Source organism: Battus philenor, unplaced genomic scaffold (genome assembly GCF_028537555.1).
Source record: "Battus philenor isolate CCGP_79_NKW_IND1 unplaced genomic scaffold, ilBatPhil1.0.hap1 SCAF_11, whole genome shotgun sequence".
In the NCBI taxonomy this organism is placed as follows: domain Eukaryota; kingdom Metazoa; phylum Arthropoda; class Insecta; order Lepidoptera; family Papilionidae; genus Battus; species Battus philenor.
In genome coordinates, this window is record NW_027181673.1 from 7,751,714 (window position 1) to 7,773,974 (window position 22,261).

At 32.5% G+C, this 22,261-nt stretch overlaps 1 protein-coding gene across 1 annotated transcript in view; it reads left to right on the forward strand.

Moving 5' to 3' along the window:
- Nucleotides 1-22,261, forward strand: part of Sema2a (Semaphorin 2a) — a 115,034-nt gene that overhangs the window by 41,464 nt on the left and 51,309 nt on the right. The window lies entirely within an intron of this gene.

The window sequence follows — 22,261 nt, forward strand, 5'->3', positions numbered from 1 at the left end:
ACTCTTACGACGCCCACGGGATCACACCACAAGGCTGAAATTAATTATCAAGTTATACATCCACATCCCGCTTTTACTTTGTTAAATTGCTTTTATATGAAAATATGAACGCATTTATCCTGAAATTGTTAAATACTTATCCAAAATTCTTTTCGATAATTGTCAGTCATCACATAAATCAATGTTATTTCTTTATACCAAGAATATAGAAGGCATATATATTACCTTGCACATGGTGGTGGAAAAGGCGAGCTAATGTAATTTAAACATATATATACGTGTATTCTTTAATATATATATTTATGTGGAAGAAGTAAGAGAATATAAACTAATAAATCAATTTTATAATCAGTACTCTTCACTTATCTTCACGTGTAATATTTTACCCACGGTTGCAAAAAATAATATACAATTGTCATGTTTTTCATAATAACAATAATGCTACAAAACTTTGTAAGTATATAACACATAACAAACAAATTTTGAATGCAATACTGTCTTCGGCTCCTAAATTTACCACAAAAAATTATATCAACATTATTGATATATTTTTAAAATCAATTTAAAACATGTTAAAAATATTTACATATTTTTTATCTAAAACACGGTTTATATTATCGTCGTTTTATTATTTTCTTTATTAAAATGAAATGGCTTTTTATTAAAGCCGAACGATTTTTATAACGACTGAAGTAATGGAATAGAAGAGAAAGCAAAAATTAATACAAGTTACTCAAAGCTCGCTCTAGTTATTATCACGTCAAGTGTCTATTCAATGTACAAGTATTAATATTCGCGCAGCGTCAAAGAATGAGCTCAGGCCAATGTAAAACAAACTTCTTTAGAATGGAGCATAAAATAAGGATTCATAATTCAAATCGAAAAAACTTTCTCGGGCCCGGTAATTTTTCCCATCTTACAGCAAGTTTCGCCCGAGGGGTCGTGAGTCTTGGCTCAAGGAAATCTAAGAGAGGGTTTACATTTTTAGCCTTTCGCTGTGTCCTCCTCTTCACTTTATATCGTCTTTTGATTACTCTCTCAACAAGTTATGCATATTGTAAGAGTCTTCGGCGTCGTCGGTTAGAAGAATTTTCGGTGTCTCTTTTATACGATGTCTTTTCGGCGTTGATATCTCATTTTTCATACCTTTTATCTGTAAAATTTCTTTCTTGTGTACGTGTTTTGTTTTATGTCGAGGGTTGATTTGAATTTTTGAAATTTTGTTGGAGATATCCTATACTAAGTTTAACATATTTTTAAATCTGGAAACTATCTACAATGCATTAAATCCATTAAGGCACGTGACCCACTATAATTGTTATCAGCCCCACCGACCCTCTACATTTCTAATGTGACTAATGTATTTTTGGGACATTCTGCAGCTTACCCTCAGTCCTTTTTCTGTTTGTGGAGGTACAATGCAATTTCTCTGTCGCCCCACTCCTAGTAACTGCATTATCTCGAAATATGTTCTCAATTTACATCGCCTGGACACGACCTTTGCTGTGATAATGTGAGACTAATTCAATGAACATAAATATGATTTATAACCATTACACAAATATGTACTGTTTCTTGTTTATTTTTTGTTGTACATGTTTCTGACTAAATGTTAATTAAAAAGAACTCTTTTACATCTTTCAAAATTATTATCAAGAATTAGCCGTAGGTGTTTATAAATGTTATATAATTCAAATTGTAAATCAATGAATGTTTTCAAAATTTAATGATTATTTATCATAATTGACTTTTTCCCTTTTGCACCATTTAAAATTAATATAGTGATTAAATATTATAACAGTAAATAATTAAAATAACCTACGATTTTAGTAGTGAAAAAGTAACAAAATCAAAGAACTTAATAAATTTGTGTTATCAAAGTTAAATTTTTTCAACAACTTTTTCCCTGAAAGACTCATAAATCATCAACTACTTATTACGTCAAAGTAAAAGAGTGAATATTTAGAATTCAGCAAAAGCGCAGTTTTAAATTTTCTTCAAACAAATCAAATGCGAGTAAATAAAGCAAACAATACACTCGACTCGGCAGCAATCGTAAAACAGTTCCCCATAAACGTAGCAAGGCGGTAAATTAGATTTTATTTTATTTCTTAAACAATTTGCGGCCGGGCGCAGACAAAGGGCTCATAGGTTCGATGCCGTGGTCAGCAATTCAAAGGTTTATGCGGGTCCGTTTATTACTTACCTACACACGCCAACGTTGTGCTAAATCCACTCGTTATTAATGTCGATAATAAAATTATTGCTTTGGCTTTTCTTTCATACACTAATTCAATTAAAAATTTAAGAGAATAACATCCTTCAAAAAGATTTGACTTTTTTTAAAAGAATTCTGGCTGTTTCAAGTGTAAAGCAAATATTATCATTCTTGTTGTCTATTCTTGATATGCTAGCATTAGTTAAACTTATTTCTGTTAGAATTGCTAAAATTAAGTCGTATTAATTCAGAAATAAAAATGTTGAATATTTCACTAAAACGTTCTTATCAAAAATGTATCGATTACTGTGTTTTCCGTATAAATAATAATAATATTGCCAATGGGGCCCGAAATAAGAAAAGTGTCAACTTCCCTATTAGCTGTAATTTTTTTCATTAATTAATCATTATTAATAAGTAAAACTATAGTATAACAAACTACCCGGGTTTATATTAATGATAACATAGTAGAAATTGATTAAAAATAAGTACAACATTCAAATACCTAAATAATAACAACCTGTGTATGCGGACAAGTCTGTTGGCTGTATTCGTTAGATTATTTGTGTAGTACCTATTACTTAAATTTGTGATCAATATTATTTGGCGTTTAACTATCTTGAAAACTTTTAGATAGTTAACCAGTCGCTGTAGAAGGTAATCTAAATAATAAATTTAAAATAGAGGCAAAAAAATTAAATCCATTAAATATCGATAGCATTAAAATGAGATTGCGGCCATCACTTAGAGGGTAGAGCGGTGGTAAGTTCGCAGTGACCACTGCTCGGACCCCAATCGCCGGGCCATTGTCCACCCATGTTCTTGTTCACATTAAAACGCAGTTAACCGTTCTTTATTGTTTTATCCGCTCGCTCCGTACCAATAAATGTCCGCGATTCCTGGGAAATGTTATTGTACCATTTCGAGTTTGTTAGGCGCCATAATTAAAGACGTCTTTTATTACAACCGAATTTGCTTCACTAAGTTTCTTTAATTGTCCTCTGATTATAGCTTATAGCTTATGCACGAACACAAACTACGGAGAATCTATAGTCAGATTTTGTATCAAGTACCATGATTAACTAGACCGTTATTTAAAAAAAAGTGCACCTCTTTTGAACTTTTTCCTAGTAATCTTCGAAGCCGTTTTTTTCGATCGACGCCATTTAGATCGAAGAATCGATGACTAGATCTTTCTAGACCGTTCTATTCTTTGCTTTCCTCGGGACAATAGTAATAAAGAGTCCAGTTATTGATTAATCCTGATTAGAACAGCGGCTAGGCGATCGCCCCCGTGGTCTTTTCCCTATTACTTTCCATGTTACGAATAGTGTGTCGAAGTTATCCGGTTATTTTCAGGTGAAAAAGCCTTAACAACTATTGTTTTGAAGGGAAAAACAAAGTAATGAATGGAATATATTAAAAAGATGAAAGAGGTGCATGATTATAATAATCAGTAAAAAATATTTATCGTAGAAATGGTCCCTGCCTTACCAGCGTAGGGGAGAATAAGAGGTCCTCAACAATGGAGATCAATAATAAAAAACAACTGTTGGTAGCATTATGGCGAGCCTGGTCGAAATCTTGAACTGGCCGATAATTGACTTATTTGTACGTAGACCATGGTAAACGTAACATTTTTCTCCATCAGCACATTTCAAAAGCCTAAATTCTTTTTCGATCCACTACGCGAATTGGCTACTATTCATGATTTCCTAGTAGAATTAATCCTGAATTAAACTGGCAAATATTTTAAACATACATTACTAAGATAATCCATTTAGCGCGTTGTGTTACTTTAAAACCTCAATACTCAACAGTCTCAAACTTTTTAGTGACAACTTTATCTGTTACATTATTCACACACATCAATACAAAGCGTCGGTCACATCCGAAAAGCACATAGAATGTCGGTTGGTAAACAAAAAGTAAATAATGAGGCAACCCCAACACCATTAGGCGCTCCCTGATTTAGAGCAGCAGTGTTATAAAACATTCAGCGGCCAAAACGGGCAGAACACAAAATCAGATTGTCTCAAAATCACACGACTGACGGAGCATCGCGGGACCCGCGCATTTATAATTCAAAAGAAGTCGGGATCGTGCACTACAGAGATGTTTTCTCAACATACAGACTCACTAACTTTATCCCGTAGAACACTATTCTTATTTTCATTGTAATAAGAAACTTACCTCCCATATACACATCAATTGATTTGTACGTTATATTGTAACACAATAAAAATCTGTACGAAAGTTAATAACGCAAGCCCGGATTAGCTATTTAATTATTTAAGTGGTTTAAAAATTAGATATGATCCTTAGATATTATACAAACTGTCCAAATTTTTAGTTTTTTGTTTAATTGCGAAATTAATAAGGTGTAGTTAATAAACCAGACTGTATAGAAATTATGCTATGGAAGTGTTAAACAATCTCTCATTATTGGCTATACAATTTGTTTTTTAATAGTTTTTGTATAGGCGATAAGACTACGATAAAATTTAACAGAGCTTTAACGCACAAACATAGATCTAGTTCGATTTTAAAGTTTTGATCCAGAATTTTTTTATACAGAAACTATCAAATACGTATGTAATGGGCTATATAATGTATTAAGTATTCCACGAAGAAAAATAATTGCCTTTTTTCGTTGTCAACCGTTTTCCCGTAAAAACCGTGTGATGATTTGTAATACCTACGTCAATCAGAGTGTAGACGACTTTTACTAAAATTGGTAGGAACTCGATTAACAGAACAAAACACGTATTTCTGCCGCGATAAAATAGTGTGTGAGCATTATGTCATTCTTTGAGGAGCTACGATGCTCATGCGAGTAAAATTTCGACCTTGTTTATAAGACGTCTCTCTTATCTTAGGGTGACAAAAGGTAACGAGGTATTGAGCAATATTTTAGTAAATATTAGTTAAAAGACTACAAGATATAATATATGTCAGCCAATGCTACATCTGTAATATATACAGTTACTAGTTAAAAAATATAGACAAACAAATTTTAAGTATATGATGCTTTTTGTTCTTATGGGGAATTACAACGGGGTAACGAAAAGATTATGCCGGCTTTGTAGGGGCAAAATTCCGTATTAAGTTCTCTTATGTAGTAAAAACTATGGTAATTATTATGGTCACCCTAAACTGCCCTTTCCTTCTTGTCTCTCTTCTCCACCCAAAGGTTGTCTGTTATAGATCGCCTCGAGCTACAAGACCGGCTGTGTTTTCTCAATATAAATTGTTTAACTTTTACTTGTTGTCTGATTTTTTCTTAAGATTTAGTAAAGTAAATAAATAATGTTAACACAAAACACACAAGCTTAACTTGTACCTCAAAAAGTTATGATTGAGACACTTGTGTCTCAAAATTACGGCAGAAATCTAGCCTTAAGGTTAGATTTGAGTCCGTATATTTGTAGTTTTCAAGAAAGAATTGTTACTAGTTTAATACTTATATTAATTGTTATTATCCTTGAATTATTGATAACTAATTTTAAATTTGATATAAAACATAAAAGTACTCCAATACACAGTTTTTTCGGTAAAATTAAAACATGGATTAAGATTTTAGTTTATTACATCACTCGTCAAATTATAGGTATTATATCCCGTGATGGTAACATAATCAAGAATCTCAGTCAGAGCTTACGCTGTTAGTAATTGCTAAATTGAGCTATATAGAGAATGCGGTTATAGTGGCTCACGAAATTGGCACCCCGTTCACACTCCAGTAATTATCGACGGCAAAGTTTTCCACCTCCGAATGAAGGTTTTAGCCATTACAAACGGAAGGGCGGGCCGGGAAGAACGGGCTGCGATGCTCGTTCGATTCCAGTCCCAACTTTGCGAATTAGACTCGAACGCGTATCTCAGCTTTTATATACGAGTAGGCTGGGATTAGTTCTGTATGTCATATTTCATATCCCGGTCTGGTTGGGATTATAAATTATTAGCGATTATACTAAGTTATTGTAAATTTTGTTTCATTAAACAATAGTCTTTGCCTCGATTATAATACTGCAAAACAGTTTGAATATTCTTACTATATTACTCTACTCTTTGTTTTCTAAATACATTAATTATTTAACAATCTCAAAAAATTGTCTATTTTTTTAATCCTATTAAAAATTTTAATCAGACTTCGTTCAGACGTTTTCAGGTAATACCAATGCCCGACTCTACAATCTATACATATATTCACATTATAATGCTGAAACAATTTCCAAATAAAAAGAAGTAACAGATTGAAATTTAGGAACATATTTTTGTTCACGTTTGTAGCAAATTAACCCATTGCAACAATATATTATTATTAGGGTATTTCATACTCTCCATAATAATAAATATAATTTATTAAAATCTAGTCTTGATAATTTTTAATACATCAAAAATTTTCTTAATTTTTATATCTATAAAAGCTATAGTTTCAAAATATGCATTTTTCTTAATAAACGCCCTTAAAACCTTATCGAGTGAGGTTTGGTAAAATTTGTTATTAGATGACCATGACTCAGGAAAAGTAATATTCCTACCAAATTTTAAGTATCTATGACTTTTGATTCCAGAGATATCGCGACGTCAGTAAATTTGTGAAAATCTTTTGTTCAAAATGATTAGTTATTTGTGTAAAAACTGTAAAGAATAATTTAAAACTTATTTGCTTCCAGCTAATATAACATGTTTCAGGGTAAGTGTTGTTTTGTCACATGTTTCAGCTTATGCAGGTTGAATGGAAGTAGGTGCAAAAGCTTTGTAGCTTTTTGCTGACAAGTATGAGCTAAATATTTACCCATTTTAAGCTCTTATCTATAACCAATCACGCTGGATATATATACACGTAAACGTTATAATTCTTAATAAGTAATTTAATTAAAAGTAGGTTAGGGTAACTAAAAATAAAGTTTTGATTCGAAGATTCTCATAAAACTTCGAATAACTAACACCGCGGGCGAATAGTCATCCCCCTACGCGGCCGAAGCCAACTTTTCCTAATTAATTGTAAGATTTTAATCATGGTGCAGGCGTAACGAAATTATTATGGACCGTTTAATTTCCTTGCCCCACGCCCTACGGCGTCTTATTGCGCTAATGCGTTATAGCAAAATTTTAATCAAGGAAGTGTGGAAATTATTAAATTATGCAGGTTGTCGTATGCACTCGATGATTATAAATCTCTCCGGCTTCTGTAATACCTAACGGCAGTAATTTATAAAGGAACAATAACCTAACTGCTCTGCGAGCGTTTAATGTGTATAGGTAATGCTTTTAACTACTGCCTGGCTCGGGCAAGACTGCTAAACTTCGGTGAACGACGATTATACCCAAATACTGCTTGTTTTATGATACATGATACTTTTTGAACGTTGTATACATATACAATATATTATAACATTACAATATTATATTTAAATATATGATTTAAAATATTTGATTTATCGTAAAGATTCTTAGTTAATATTAAAAGGTTTCCGAAAAGCATGCGACAGAATTATTTTCTATTTCATATGAAGTAAATCTTTGTTGGAAGAAGCTGGATGCGTCCTATTCTGATCTATAAAATCTACAAGGGACCCCACTTTCTGGCAATCCACGCTTTAATGCTGTGATGATAATTATATCTATAGCTTTATGTAAATAAAATCAAGTACCTTCTTATATTAAATATAAAGTGCAATAACGCGAGTATATCCAAATGTCAAAGAAATTACAAACATTACGCAACTTTGACAGCGAGCCGCTCGGTGGTTTACTGTTTATAGTTCTCTATAAGGAGGATCATTCCCCTAAAAGGAAAATAATTATGTAATACAAATTAGGAACAACCATTTTGTTCAAATTATTTTGTAATATGTGGTACTAAGGAAAATCAAATCAAAACAGCCTAAACAGGAATAAATAAAACGAAACCAAGCACGAATTCTTAAGAAATGAATTGCGCTGAATCCGACCTCTGTCGGGTGGAGATCAAATAATTTTGTAGAAATGAACCCGGAGCATATTTAATTAACCCAGCCTCCCCCTAAACTGCACAAGAATTCGCCGGTTAAACAACATTAGCATTCGTCAGGAATTTAATTCGTGCGGAATGAAAAATATATTTATTAATGCTTTTTCGCGCACAAATTCTATTCTACCTTTCACATGTGACGGTTTGTTAACGAGAAAGTAATTAATTTTTATTGGATTTTCTTTTCGCTAGAGAAGTTTTAATTACTGCGGAATGGGAGGTGCGTATAACCGTGTTTTATAAAGCGCTCTCTTCGTGTTTCCCTCGGACGCAAATTGTTTGCTGCGGTCGTAATATCGCTCATATTCGCTTGCTGCTTGTAAATTTGCCGATTCCGAGCACATTATTTATTATCGGGTATTCATTTACAACGACTACATAAGCTAACCCGCTTGCTGTTTATTTTTCCGATAGCAAATTAAACCAAGCGCTTCATTTACTATAACTACCGTTTCCACTGTCCAGTCCGCGTGGAACATATATAAATATTCATAACAGAAATGTTGGTAAGAAAGTATTTAGCTTTGCTTTGTAAAAAAATTAAGGCGTCCCAACTCGGAGCTTATCAAACATTAAACGCTCACGGTTCAGGGGGCCCACTAAATAAATAACCTGTGCAAATAAAAAACATCCACGTCCCATTTAGATCGAACAGTGAGAATTGGAAGGAGGAATAATAAATATGCATAGCGCGTCTATGCCACATCCTCTGTGATTAGTCGTATGGGGGCTCCGTGCGGGGGCGCCAGTGATACGGATAGGTGAGTGATAGCGAAGGGGGAAAGGGAACTAAGAAACACCCCCCCTCTGCTAATAACAGAACGTGTCTCTCTCCATTGTATCGGCGAAATTTCTTGGATATTGCCAATATAGGGTGTTCACGTGAGCGCGTACTTTTGTTTCTATCATTGCGCGCGTGTCGCACACGACTGCCCCTAATAATATTGTCTTTACTGAAGCAATATTATTCCTAATTCGCTGATGTAGTCCCGACACGTGCCTTAACGTAATAATGTCACCAATATAGGGCACACCTTAGAACTACATATCCATTATTATATTTGTTCGTCTATCTTCTAAACTGTAATACGTTACTTAATAAACAATTGTATTGAATAAAAAAAAAACTTTCATTTTACTCCGTAAAAAAATATTAGCAATTCATTTAGCAGTGACTTTGTTATATACATACTTCTAATATACATTCGATAAGCTTCTACGAACTAAGAAATAAATGTTGTTTGCAATATTCATTAAAAAAAATACTACGATGATTTCGCCAAGGGGTGACCAAAGGTATGAGTCCCATGGTGCAAAAGTACCCATACATAAATTCATATATATAAGTTGTAAGATATGTTTACTTGATTATATTTTATTACTGACACTATTTTTGTATTAAACAGATCTTTACGATAATTTAAAATTATTACAATGAATTGATAAATGTCAAAATTTTCAATAAATTATGAAATTTCAAACATATTTTGTAATATCATATTAGTCATTTAACAATACGGTTCTCAAAGCAGTAAATAAAATAATCTCGTTACATTAAGAAAATTTTACATTAGTAAATAATAAAACTATAACTCTTTCAATTTTATAAAGAGTTATTTTCGGCTACACACGTTCTACCATCGTACATTTTAGTCCATGATAAGGCTTATAATATTATTCGAACAACAAAGCTGATCTACACTCTCACTACAGCGTAATCCGATATGCAAGGTGTAGAGCTGATTCAATAGTGACACCTATCTAATCAGTACATATAGAAGATGTATAATTAATAACACAACTAAACCACCGTTCGGAGATTAAGCGCTCAGAGGTAAATCTCGTGGTGTGGAAGTGGTTATATTTATTGTTATTACTCGCCGATTGTGCGCAAGGCGTCGCCGTAATCGAATTAGGAACCCGACACAATCCTAAACAAATTTCAATTTCCAATTATGAGGCAGTAGGAGTGGCAGTCCGGTCCTCCCTCGAGGTCCCTGTAACTTATTGCGAACCAACAGGCGGGTTGGTGACTCGCTAACATATTCAAAATAATGGCTCGTTGCATAGACAACGGCCTGATTGAATTCGTCCTCCAGAGATACTACGCTATAGGTTTGATTTATAGAATACTAGTGTATACACAGCATCTGTTTAAAGCATAGGATAAAAGGTCTAACGTAAATGCCTCGTCACGTAACTTATCGATTTCTTAGCAATAAAGGAATCGGCGCCTGCCTCAGATTCCCAATATACTTTTTCGAATCAATGAGCATAAATTGCAAGAACATTCCACGCGGTAGATGCCCCCAAATATTTCTTACGGATCACCCTTGTCGCTATCTACGGGAAGACAAAAAGTGCAAAGATTTACTTGAAACTCAAACGTAATATGTTGACGTTAAAATATCTACATTTCAATAAGCTCGCGAAAGGGTCACCTTATGTGTAAAACATCGGCCGTCAATTTCCTTTATACGGGCCAACGAGTTTAAGCCAAAATATTAATCTTCTTTGAAACGAATAAAATCATTGCGACCGTAACTGTAAGACTCAAATTTACTTCTTCAACTTAAACCTTAATTTGCTGTGTAGCTTTATGTAATAATTTCTTTTCGTGTACTTTATTGAGAAGTAAAAAATCGAAACGGGCGTTACTCGATTGGAAGACGGGATCGCGTGATTGAAGTTTACTCAATTCGCTGCGTTTGCTTAACAATTTATATAAATTATTTTGGAATGTAGAGGATAAGACGTCTAAAGTAATTTTCTTAAATAAAGAAAAATATATTTGGCATGTTACACATCGATTCAAACAAATGAACGTAACTTTATCATTGTAAAATTTCACCAATATTTTGGCAGAGTGAGGTACAACTTTTCATATCCACACAGATTGGATGGAACCATAACAAACATCTCACGTCCCCGTCGTAAGAAAAGTCATACCTGGTTTGACAATAAGAAACGAGCAAAACTCATAACGCACCGCATCCCGTCCGGGCATTCAAGTCGGCAATAAGGAAAGTACAATAACAATACCACGGTGATGCCTCAGCGGCTGCAAGATAAACAGGTTTCAATATCGGAAACATCGAGAGCCGCCGACGCTATCAGTTCCGTCGTGACGCCGGGCCGGGCCGCTAAGATAAGGGGAGAATCGCACGTGCCCCGGGAACCTTGTCGCCGATTACCTCGCGCGATCGCTATCAACGCTACCGCTACTTTCTACCTCTCTCTGTTTCATTTCTCAATCTGTACACTAGTTTTATTACGAACATCTTTGCAATTCTTACTCTTAATGAACGTTTAAATATATCTAAAATTAATTTCAGGATTATGTCATTCATTTTGCATTGGCCATTTATTTATACGGAATAAGAACTAAAATAAATTTAAAGCCTTTTTCTAACATAGGGCTAAGGTAAAATTGTTACTAGCTTAGTAATAGTATAGAAAAGGACTTTTTGTGTTCCAAATAAAACTTAAGAACGTAAAAAAACTCTAATAGCTAATTATTTTTAACGATATTAGTCTTTGCTAACTAGCAATTTAAGTAAAGTATTCCATAATTCGAAGAATTTTGCAGAAAAAAGTATTTTAATTCAAAAAGCACATTTTAAAATCTTATTGAAACTCGTTTAAGATTCAATCGGGGATTAATCAATAATCTTAGCGTTCTGCTTAATCATTTCATAACGATTCAATGGATACGAATGGAACCATTCGCAGTTCACTCAAATGAATAGCACGCGAACATAAGATAAAGTTTCCGAATTTCTATGTCCCACCAGATTGCGAGAGATCGAGAGACATTAAAAGTTATTAGGCGATAAAGTTACTAACGCAAGTAACGTCTTCGTAGAGAAATATTTATTATGTTCTATATTACAAATCAATTCTATCTTATCTTCCTCCTTTTCGTAATAGAATCTAACGATTTTGTACAAGGTTTTTGTATTACTAAGGTTAACGTTAGGTTTTTGAAGGCTTTGGATCAATTTTATTACATAAGAATAAAACAAAAGACTGTTAGAGAAATTTAATCATTACAGATGGTGAATTTTTATCAAAAAAAATATGCTAAAATTCAAATATGTAATCGATTAATCCATTTGAAAGATATCAGCGTCAAACTACAATAAAATACATTAAATTTAAATAAATACTCGCGCTCTTTGGATTTTGCCAGCCGCGTTCACGTCGAGTGCATTCAAAACAAATAGCTTATTTGACTTTATAATGCAAAATCGTAGTATTTTTTCTCGTTATAAAAATGCTGCTTTAAAATACTTTTGTTTTAAACACAAAAAAAGACATTTTGAACTGCCAGTGGCTATTTAAATGGGTGCATGCATCATCTTATGAAGAAAAAACAAAAAGGCGGTAACATACATAATTAATTTAATTGATTAAATATTCAAAATCATAATTTCAGCCGATTGACGTCTACTGCAAAGCATAGGCCTCCCCCGCAGATTACAATTTTGTATATTAATAGATTTTATAATAACTTAACACCAGTATACCTTCAGCCAGGCGTTGCATGTATACGTTGATGATCTTTCCAATGTAATATAATTAAAACGTCATTTAGTACTCAATAAAGTAGTAGACAAATTTATCTGCACCTAACGTATGATTATATTCATTAATTCATATGATTCACTAGTTTCATTGAAAATTTTTGCGGGAGGCATATGTTCAGCAGTAGACGTCTTACTGTTGAAATAACGTGGCTATTCCTCTCGTTTAACCTTATTTAATGTCCATGTTTATGTCACCGATTGTCATGAAGTTATCCATAAGTCACCAAAAGAAGTCTTCGTGTAAAGTTCATGTTAAGTAGATATTGTTCATTTGCGTTATTCAAATCCTAAAAGAAGTTGAAATTTTTGTGACATTGATATCACAACAACACTAATGTTTGAAATGTAATACCATTCGTTATTAAGACACACAATGCGGTATTATAGGGAAATAAGGCAAAGCGGGAATCGCGATACGTCTCCTCGATTAAAGGGGGAAAAACGCGACACAGAAAATGTTTATAGACATAGAATAGGGCAGGGGGGTAACGGCCGTAATAAAATTTTATACACCTTAATATTTCGTCGAACGATGAGTTAAGGCGTATGTGAAATTATACAAACGCAATGACGAAATTTACTGCCTCATTGTACGGAGCGTTCGGTTAATTCAATGAGACAGTATAAATATAAACGGAATAAATAAAAAACAATATGAATTCACCAAGAATTATGCCCTATAATAAAGATCTACCTTTGTACCTTACTGTAACAATATTTCAATATTTTTGTAGACGCTTCGTTGTTTTATAATATCCGACATTTGATTTGAAACGTCGGAAATATTAACACCTTTAACATTTAAATTCTTTTTCTTTCTTCTCTTTTAGTTAAGTCGTGTTTATATACGGTTAATATTTGTGCCAAATCAGATGCCGCATACTATAAGCGCCTAGACTATTAAGTTAAAATTTTTGTTTTTGATTATGAAATATTTCAATTTTCATATAATAATTTCTGCTTTTAAATAACTATATTTATTATAAGTATTTTAGTCCTTAAGTATTTTCTATACATAAAAGCTTTCCACATGCATATCCATGACCGAATCAAGAAATTATAAAATCATTACTTTATATAACACACCTTTATCATTGCAAGACAACCCCGTAACGCTCGTTGTTTTACCTTTCAATTGGCGTATTTCTATTTCAAAATAAAAATTACAATTCGTTTTAATAGTATTCTAAATCTGCCTATATATTATTATATATCCGATTGAATAAGTTTATTCAACTTAACTTTTGTTGTTTCCGTAATTATAAAATAAATGTTATTATTACTTATTTAATTTTAAAGAGCGTCATATGCTGTCTTATTAATTTTGTTCTAGTTATTATCATTTCAACCATAAAACGTCCACTGTTGGGCATAGATTTTCAATAGGCCTGGTAAGAAGTGATCTACATCCAGCGTCTGATGACTTTACAAATATCGTTTGTGAACCGCGTGTTTAACAATCAAATCTAGTGTTATACACCGAGACGAAAATACGAAGTAAATTAAAAAAAATTTAGTCGCTAAACAGTTAGGTATTAAATAATTAAAAGCTTCGGTAAAATATCTCAATGAAACACCTCAACATGTTACTTAAATAAAGAGTCCTTCGAAGGCATCTCGTACTTCAAAACACTTCGTTGCTTTACAAGATAATTTTATGTAAACAAAATTCACATTAGCGCGCTTCTTTCGGTCGGGTTCGTGCTTTGACATATTTTATAGAACGTTTATTATTTTATTCCCTTCTTATTTTCACTTTTGTTTTCTTCGAAAAATATTGTGAAATAAACACAATATACAGCATAATAATGCATCAATTGGTTACAGATGTAAATTGTAATAGTATTAGAAATTTCTTGTACTCACCAAAATGATATTAGTGATTTAGATATATTTTCATCATACATACTTCTGCATACAGGGTGATAGGTTTTATGAGTAAAAGTTTTAAAAGGGTTGTGATTGTATACCACATTTGCTGTTAATTAATGTATAGTACACCTCATCCAATAATCAAATGGTTTCTGAAATAATTACTTACATTATGATTATAAATGTAAAAAAAAAACATTTTCAAAATCGAATTATTTCATATTAAGATTCAAAAACTTAAACAGCACTAAGTAAAAAAACATTTTCAAAATCGAATTATTTCATATTAAGATTAATTATTGTTTACAATCTATACCGGCAGACTTTGTACTATTTAAATAATAATAAAATTTTATATGCTTGTCGGATTACAATAAAAAATTAATCTAAAATATTTCAATGTTGATACTTTATTCAAGATTATTGGAAATAGGTGACAATGATCTATGCATTCAGCCCTTTATACCGTATGACTATAAGTTTAAAATAATTAAAAGACGAATTAAATCATTCGCATATTGAAAACAAAACACTGTCATCGATGTACTTAATATCGGAATTAAGAAGACCTAAGTACTCTTATTGGTATAAAAAAATTAACAATTATTATTGCTTGATCATACACTGTAGAGTCAATTGCAAAAATTCCGAGAGTATTAGAACTAACTATCAAATAAATTAACGACAGTAACTTACATCTATAACAAGCTTCCAACCGGTCTTATTTGAAATCTAAAGGGAAAGTCATTTCTCCAGCAGTTGACTTTCTATAGCTGATATGATGACGATGACAGTCACAGATAATTAAATAATCGTATTACTTTAAAAATTCTGTGTCGTCAGAATATAAATTATTTCACCTAATAAGGTATCAAATTACATTAGGTAGAAAATATTTTTCAACGTTAATGAAAAGGTGTTATAAAAAAAGAGAAATCCGATCTATTACTAAAGTAAATTCTTTGAAGGAAAACCTTTCGAGCAGAACGATTCTCACACCGCAGTCCGCTTTTCTAACTAATACCATGGCAACGTAATAAAGGTTATAAAGTTTCAAGAGAGCATTTGGTAAAAATACGGTGTCGAGAAAGTTTTCTTTATTAGTTTCCCCTTTAATCCGACCAGGCGTGTCCCAATGTCTTTATGGCGAATTTTCAATCTTAGTCTGGGGAGAAGCCAATAAGAAATCAAGTATTTGTTCCTGATTCCCGTGCATTTCGTGGGGAGTGCCGTTTCTTTACGACATATTTTACGATTGGAGGTGCATTCAGAATTAGTTCGCGCTACCGGGAAAAGCCTTTTTGTGTCTACGAAGATGAATGGTAAAAGGATTACATTGACTAACAGACAGATACTCCACGAGGCAAGGAAATCGAACTTTTTATTACATAACCCATAAAATAAACATTAGGGTTTTATACCTCTTCGTTTGTAGCACTAAAATTGGATCGAAGGATTTAACGCTTGACTCGAAACCGTAATATAACTTTTAAAGACAATGAAGTGGATAATAGAACTGGATTTTATGTCTAAATATAAACTTATGAAGGAGAAGTCTTTGGTTAGGTTTAAAGCTTGAAGAGGAAAACCTGCTCTCACAAGAGATTTTTCTGTTCAAATATAATACTTTTAAGCAAAATCAATTTTATGAATTACTCTCAAGATATCTTAAAATATAATTTTAACCTTTTTTATTTATTATTCTTCATTATTTTAATCCATTTAGTAATATTTTATTTCATTAGAAGAAAGAATGGGGAGTTCGAACTGAAAACTATGATCCAAACAAGTCATTTTGATTTCGACCAGAATTTTAATCTTTGTTTATTGATTCAACCTTTCATTTATGTTATAAGATTTCTCGTGTTCAAATTTATTACGAAAGATTAGCCTGATAAATGAAAAAAATCTCATGGAACGGCTATAAAACGTTCACTCTCGCTTCGGTCTCCTGTGGTCAAGTTTACAGTCGCTCACAGAGTCATAGAAAGAGCTATGCTCAGGTTTTCTCTACGAGAGGAAGGAGGAGATCCGTAGACGAACGCATGTAAAGTGACAGTGGAAAAGTCACATAGTGCGAAGAAAAGACAGCCACTGGGACTTTAAGGTTCTGGAGTGAAAACCATGGATCGACAAGGGCAACGTAAAAAGTTTACCCACAAGGTGGACAGACATATAAACAAACTAAATTATCATGATTTTTCAAAACAATAACAGTACAGGCAAGTCTATATTTTATTTGATTTATACTACGAACGAACGTTGTATATAGGTCTGTATTTTACAGAAATCTATACGAGAAGCCCATGTCCAGCTGTGGACATGGATTTGCCCTTCCTAAATCACTTATTTAAAATTATCCTAAATGCCTTTTTAAACGGTGCCAATTAATTTAAATAATCTTGAATTCATGCAGGAGCATTCTACATTGGTGAAGCTTATTTATTCCTGCAATATTCGTTGTCTAAAATGCATGATATTTACAACTTATAATATATCGCAAGCGTAGAGCGTAAGTCGTTAGACAACTGCGCTGTAACACAAAGTTCGTACGTAGACGTGTTATGACATGCATATCACGGAAACGTGTACTGAATTTATAAACTAAACTTAATAAGCATTAAAGGGCGGAATTCAGGTAATCTGTCAGTCTTGCGAAGGCTCCGTTAGCGGCACGGGCGTCGTGTTAAATAAATGTAACTCTTACCACTTGCCTAGAGGTTTAATTAATTGACTCACATTCTTGGTGCTTGGATAAGGTATCACATTTAATCATCGCTATTATTTTTCGTGCTGAAAGCTAACACGTGTAAAGAATATAGTTATAAAACCTTTTTGTTTTTTTTTTACTTTTTTAAAAAATAATTTAATTTAAACTAACATATTTTGCAAAAGAAGATTTGTCAAACTAAAGTTTATTCTTAAAAATACTATGTAGAGTATATATATTATCCATAAATTAAGAAATGATTTTTTTTAAATAATCATTTTGTCTATACCAGAAAGATTATAGAGAAAATTAACAAAGTACTCGACTTGCACTCAAAATCCGCGCATCTATGTTTCGAGAACAACATAAGGTTGTAACTTTAATGTTGTCTTAAGTTATAATCTCATGCCAGATATGTTTCAGACGAAACATAAGAGAGATGGAGACATTGCGAGTCAAAATGCGTTAATACTTTATTACGGCTCGTACGAGATTGCTTAATCTTGTTTTACGACACTCTTTTAATCGCTCCTAAGTTCCATCGACCTTAACTTGTGCTTGAAGAAGAAGGAATTTCTAACTTCTTAATACACCCATAATTCATTTATGACCTGAGCTATAAATACTAAAACTTACTTTGTGATCATTTTAAAAGCGACATATTGTATTTAATGTAAGGTTTATTTTATAAATTAATATGAAAACTTGTAGTTTATTAGCAGAAATTTATATTTAAAAAAAAATTTACTCCGTGTTCTACACAACGAAATTCTTAAGGCGCCAGCTGCCATTTGTTCAGCGCGCTTTGTCGCCTGCTCACTGTCACTTGAACTTGCTAACCTGCTAGGCTATTTCAGTAACTAGACGAAGAGTCTATGGAACTCTTGGAGATATCCCGAGCTTTGCCATGTTGAATTTTTTAACGTCTGTGAACTTGCCGATCACTCTGCAAAACAAACAATAGAAAATATCAATAAGTATTACTGAGCATTACTAAAGTTATTTGTAAGTTACGTTCTAATGTTACAGTACCTACATAACGTGTTATATCACAAAGAAGCCTTACTATATGTAGTACGAGTATATAACAAATGTAACCGAAAACCAAAACACAGGTAAAGCTTTATACATCTCAAAACATTAAAGGATGCTCCTTACATTATCCGTACACGTGTTACGATTAAGTCGCTTAACTCAATCGAGTCGCCGTTACTTGAGTAGAGGAGTATTCAGTGGGGGCCGTGACTGAAATCTCATATCATAACCGAGCTAATCTAGCTCCGGCTTCTTCCGGACGCTGTAAGCGACTTATTTAGACATTTAGTGGGAGAAATGCAATTATGCGAGTAGCAATTTTGCTGCACAGTTTTACTTTTAGTTTTAATTTGGATTCGTATAAAATATGTACACTCATGTTATTAAAATTATATTAAAGCAATTATTTATCAGATATATAACTAGCATATTTGGCAGACTGCGTATTGTCAAAAATTATAAATCTGTTGCTGTCTTGTGTAAACTTATTTCAGAGCAATCAAATCATTTATTGATTTAATATGTAAACAATAAACAATAAGTTTTTTCTTTAGTACGTATACGGCGTATATGCGTACGTATACTTTAGTAATATTTTGTGATTATATTTTCATTGTAATACTTTTAACACATTTTTTTGGTTTTAACTACAGTCATCTGTTTGCAGATAGTGATGAGTGTTTTCATTAAGTCTACGGTTTAAACACAAAAAGAAAACCGTTTTTTCTACTATTGAGTGTAAGATTAATACCTTTAGCAAAAAAAATAAAAAAACTAAGTTTCCTAAGTCATATCAAATATAAAAACCATTGTAGCCAGCTAGGCGTTTACAAAAGTACCTTAATTTCAACCTCTACTACTGATCCTTAATTTCTATTTTAAATCTTTTATCATACAATTACTGTCCAAATTTCAAATTGGAACACGTAAGTATGAATTACTATACATAATATCGTATATAATAAACGCTAACGTCATATATTTGATTATCACTAGCACATATTATTATCATATAAAGCCTTTACGCGAAATGTTCCTGGATATCATTATAAAACATTTTTATTTGAACCTACTATCCACAATAGATTTATCAAAGTTGTATTGACGAAATCATTTATAGTTTTCTTACAATAAAAGTCAATTTATTGATGGAAACAACTGTCCAAATAATATTTGATAACTTTGTAAGCTATCAATATATATTTGTAATCTCAATGAGAAAATCCTTTACAATGATTTCTTTGTGACGTACAAAATCAACCTCTTTTATTTGTAGTATTCCAACTAATATTTAATTTAGACTTTGTTATTGCGGAGACATGGCGGCACGAAAGGCGAACACCCGCGGGGCGTGTTCCAAATTAATCCAATCCACGAAATAGGTATTACAGAAAGCTAATGGGGCAAAGTTTCCATGTAAGCCAATTGTGTGCCGTTAATCTAATCGGTGCCGTGTAGAACGATATTTTGATATCGGGCTTACCGTAGCAATTGCCAAATGAAAAATGCGCGGATTTCCTGACGGCTTGTAATCGCCTTGTAATCCATCAAACGTAACGATGCTGAGCAATTTGTATAAGAAACGCTTCCAGCAAACGTCGTATTACTTATTGTCACGGCTTGCATACTTGATGTATGAATCGAAAATCTTCTTTTTCTGCCGACGCTTTGCTTATAATATTTCAATCTTCTTTCACTTCCTACTGCCTGGGAGATCATTTTCTTTATCAGTCTCTTTCATCATACTAAGTATTTAACTGACAATAAAACATTCAAATTCCTAGAATCATCATTGTACGTATACCTTTTTGACACTGTCACCGTTTATAATTTTGGTTGAAAATTTCATTATGACGATTAGTAATCGTTTTTTATCCTTTTAACGGTAATTATGCGATCAAACATTCGTCTGGCTTCTATAATAGATTAAATAGTAGTTCAGAATCGAACGATTGTTCCTATAGGTTTTTATAAAAATAAAGAATTATATTGTTTTTGTACTTAATTCTTAAAATACTTGCTATTGATTTGTTACGATTAACAAAAGGAAAAAATAGTAAAAAGTATTTTCGAATATTACCGGAGCTACATGAATTACCTGACTAATCAAAATAACATTCATACAACATAAGTTGTTTGTTCAAAATATCCTTGACCAAAATAATTTCGTGCGATAATATCTTTAAAAAGCAAGCTTATTATAACTTTCTTCCTCATAGCTCCAGCTGTGAGGCGCGCCGCCACGTACCTCCCGCGCCGTCACCTCTTTCCCCGTCAACCTTCCCCACCTGACCAATGCGACCGTGCTCATGCGATAAAACAATTACCCCAATCAAGTCCAGTTTGCCATACATAAATTCACAAACCGAAAAGGCCAATATTTCATTACGTATTTGACGCAAAAATAAAAAAGTGAAAATTTCGGGGCTTAATTTTTTGTAACTACATAACATAGCTATAAACGACCTGAACGATATATGTTTTGATGGAAGAAATGAAACGTAATAAAGTCTTGCAATAATAATACATACGTAGCACGCTAAAGATATCGTAACGAAATAATCTAAGTACACGGTAATAATTACGCTGATTACAGAGTAAAAAATAAACAAATTAAAACAATAGGTATTATCAGATCCCTTGCTGCGTTGTCGTGTAACTATGAAAACGGATCGCGTGCCGAGTTAGGCTCACTAGAATCTTGATATACCTCGACCCTCACTAATTATAGCTTTACCTGCAACCTCAAACGAAATCCTAGGCAGCATTTTCTCTTCTGTGAAAATATGAAGCAAATCTGCCATTTACTTGAACTAGTGCCTCATTCTAGATTAAACCTTACTAGACGTAATTAATTTAATCTTCTACGCACATCTTGTACAGGTAATATATTTATTATCGTTTCGGCTAATAAGTTAACATTTCGAATTTTAATTTTGACTTTAGATATCGTTGTGTTTATTAAAAAAAATGTATCAGAAAATGACGTAATGTGCGCATGTAAATGATAATAGATAATTATTATGAATTTGAATTTAAAAAATAACTATTTGCGTTTAACACATTCCTGTAGTATTTAAATATATTTAGATTTTTAGTTCCCACATATGGCTATCGGTCTAATTTTCCTTATTTATTTCAATATTTGCCAGAGAACACGCATACATTTTCTAATATTATATTCTATTCTAGCAGTCCAAAATAAACTAAACCAATGGACAAAGAGGCGAATACGTTAAAAAATCTTCCTATTATTATACTATTATATTACTAATCTATAAAAAAATATTAGGCATATCATATTTGTAACGTTATTAAAGGATATTTATTTCTAAAATAAGTTGAATATAAATGGTAATTAATTACATGTAATTATGATATTATAGGTTGTTGTATGTAAAGGAGGCCTATCTCCAGCTGTGGAAGTGCTACGGCTGAAATGATGACGATGATAAGCTATTATTAAACATGCTAGGTTGGATAATATCAAATACGTCGACAATGACAATACAATTATAATGTACATTATTATAATTATTTCTCTGTTGCTGTCTAATCTAGGCACTGAGTAGCTATCGCAGAGGATAATATTCGTTGATGGCGCCCCCTGAAATTAAAATATTGCACGGATTTCACATAGCTCAACGTATATCTTAATTGGTTGTAATTTTATTTGAAAAATTTTCTCGTCAATATAGTATTACATATTAAGCATGAATCGAACGTTTGTCGATTTACACTTGAGAAACAATTAAGAACCCTATTCGTATATTTTTAACGAAAAACTGTAAAAATAAAATGTATTGTAATTCAAAATC